This window comes from Cervus elaphus, chromosome 9 (genome assembly GCF_910594005.1).
Source record: "Cervus elaphus chromosome 9, mCerEla1.1, whole genome shotgun sequence".
In the NCBI taxonomy this organism is placed as follows: Eukaryota; Metazoa; Chordata; class Mammalia; order Artiodactyla; family Cervidae; genus Cervus; species Cervus elaphus.
The window spans coordinates 83,891,006-83,893,936 of record NC_057823.1 but is presented as its reverse complement, the minus strand read 5'-3'; the positions used below and the strand labels follow the sequence as shown (position 1 = coordinate 83,893,936).

Below are 2,931 nucleotides of genomic sequence, written 5' to 3'. Positions count from 1 at the left end.
TTGATTCCAGTTTGTGCTTCATCTAGCCCAGCGTTTCTCATGATGTACTCTGCATATAAGTTAAATAAACAGGGTGACAATATACACCCTTGATGTACTCCTTTTCCTATTTGGAACCAGTCTGTTTTTCCATGTCCAGTTCTAACTGTAGCTTCCTGACCTGCATATAGGTTTCTTTTTTTTTTTTTTTTTTTTTTCTTTTTCTTTTTTATTTTTTTTAAAAAAATATGGAACGCTTCACGAATTTGCGTGTCATCCTTGCGCAGGGGCCATGCTAATCTTCTCTGTATCGTTCCAATTTTAGTATATGTGCTGCCGAAGCGAGCACTGCATATAGGTTTCTTAAGAGGCAGGCCAGATGGTCTGGTATGCTCATCTCTTTCAGAATTTTCCACAGTTTATTGTGATCCACACATTGTAGAGTAGTACTCCAGTTTTCCTGTGGTGAAGTGAAAGTCACTCAGTCATGTCCAACTCTTTGCTATCCCATGGTATTCTTCAGGCCAGAATACTGGGGTGGGTAGCCTTTCCCTTCTCAGGGGATCTTCCCAACTCAGTGATTGAACCCAGGCAATCCAGGTCTCCTGCATTGCAGGCAAATTTTTTACCAGCTGAGCCAAAAGGGAAGCCCAAGAACACTGGAGTAGGTAGCCTATCCCTTCTCCAGCAGGTCTTCCTGACCCAGGAATCGATATGGGGTCTCCTACACTGCAGGCAGATTCTTCACCAACTGAGCTATCAGGGAAGCCCTTTTCCTGTGGTAGTCATGATCAATTACCCTAGTGAACAAAGTAACTCTTTTCTTTCCCTGTTGATTCAAAGAAATGAGAAGCCCAGTGTAATCAGATGATAGTCATAAATCCCAATTCAATGGACTCTTGTTGGTGGAAGCATCCTTCCCTTTGGAACTAAGATCAGTAGGCCAGCAGAGCATAAAGTTACAGAAACAAGAAAAAAATACTAGTAGTGGGTCACTATAGCTCAGTTGGTAAAGAATCCACCTGCAATGCAGGAGACCCTGGTTCAATTCCTGGGTTAGAAAGATCCGCTGGAGAAGGGATAGGCTACCTACCCACTCCAGTATTCTTGGGCTTCCCTTGTGGCTCAGCAAGAGTTCTGCAAGGATTCTGGTAAAGAATCCTCTCGCAATGTGGGAGACCTGGGTTGGGAAGATCCCCTGGAGAAGGGAAATATGGCTCACTCCAGTACCCTGGCCTGGAGAATTCCATGGACTGTACAGTCCTTGGAATCACAAAGAGTCGGACAGCACTAATCGACTTTCACTTTTCACTTTCAGGGTACTAGTGAATGATACTACTTCCATTTCCACTCCTTGATTACCAGACCTGTGAATCTTGAAAGATTCACCACCAGATATTGGATGCTGATTCAGAGCATAGACAGCCTTCTAGAGACCCTGGCCCCAGTTCTGCAAAGTATTTCCAACTAGCTGGTGTTTCAACTGAGTCTTCGAAACACCATTTCATCATTCTATGAAACCAACTGCTTCAGGCTGGCAGGAACATGATAAGACCAGTGACTTCTATAAGCATTGGCCCAATGCCACATCCTACCTTTTGATAATAGATTCCATTTTTTTCATGGTAGTTTTGGTTTTACTGCAACCTTTTTTAAAAAAAGTTTTTAAATTGGAGTTTCATTGCTTTACAGTGTGTTATAATTGCTTTAAATGTTGCTATATAAAAACCTGGATCAGCTATATGCATACATATATCCACCTCTCTCAAGCTTCCCTCCTACTGCCCCCATCCCACTCTGCTAGGTCATCACAGAGCACCAAGCTGAGCTTGTATTATACAGTAGCTTCCCACTAGCTAAGTATTTTACTAATACACATGGTAGTATATATATGTCAATGCTAGTCTCTCAGCTTGTCCTACCTTCTCCTTGCCCATCTGTGTTCACAAGTCCGTTTTCTATGTCTGTGTCCCTATACCTGCCCTACAAACAGGTTCATCAATACCATTTTTCTAGATTCCATATATATGTGTCAATATACAATATTTGTTTTTCTGACTTACTTCACTCCGTATGACAGAGTCTAGGTTCTTCCACATCACTACAAATGAATCACTTTCATTTTTATGGCAGAGTAATATTTCACTGCATACATGAACCACATCTTCTTTATCCATTCATCTGTCGATGGACATTTAGGTTGCTTTCTTGGGTTGGCAATTGTAAACAGTGCTGCAGTGAACATCGGGGTACATGTGTCTTTTTGAATTATGGTTTTCTCAAATCCAGTGTTTTTTTTTCAACTTGAAAGTTTTGTAGTTGGTTAAATGCACTTACTATTTCAACACTGCACAAAGTTTTGTGAATACCAAGAAAATGGAATAAGGTGATTTAAACCACCACCACAAGAAGCCAAGTATTTGGAATAGTAGAGTCCACTGAGCTCTTTTGAATAGAAACAGCTTAAGTAAGTCAGGAGATTTGACTTTAAATCCAGTAACCAGGGAGCTTAAAGAACCTCCATATGTACCATCTGTAACATATGAATTCTGAGGAGTTCTCCAACTTACCAAATCACTTTGAATGCAAATTGGGTTTAATAAAAAATATAAATAAAAACCATGGGGTATCCAGGTTCTTTCACATACTGTTTTATCATTAACAGAAATAAAATGTGTGCTGTTTAAAATCATTAAATCATTTCTATAAATAATATTTTCAAAAAAGAAAGTCATTGTGTAAACACAGGAAAAGGATCTATTGACACACCACCTTTTTCTCAGAGCACATTTAATTCTAAAAGTTACATTCTTTAAATATTTCCTATGAACTTTTTCCTATGAACTAAATGCAGACTTTTATGAACCAAGGCAAATTAATGGACCCTTTGATGTGAGCAAAAATAATCTGTAAACTGAGATTTTAACCAAAGGGTGTGTACAGTATATACCT

At 39.5% G+C, this 2,931-nt stretch overlaps 1 non-coding gene across 1 annotated transcript; it reads right to left on the bottom strand.

The window, feature by feature from the left end:
* Positions 1-221: 221 nt before the first annotated feature.
* On the bottom strand, positions 222-328 carry LOC122701220. The gene has a single exon (XR_006343041.1). It is a non-coding gene; the product is annotated as a U6 spliceosomal RNA (small nuclear RNA).
* Positions 329-2,931: the final 2,603 nt, after the last annotated feature.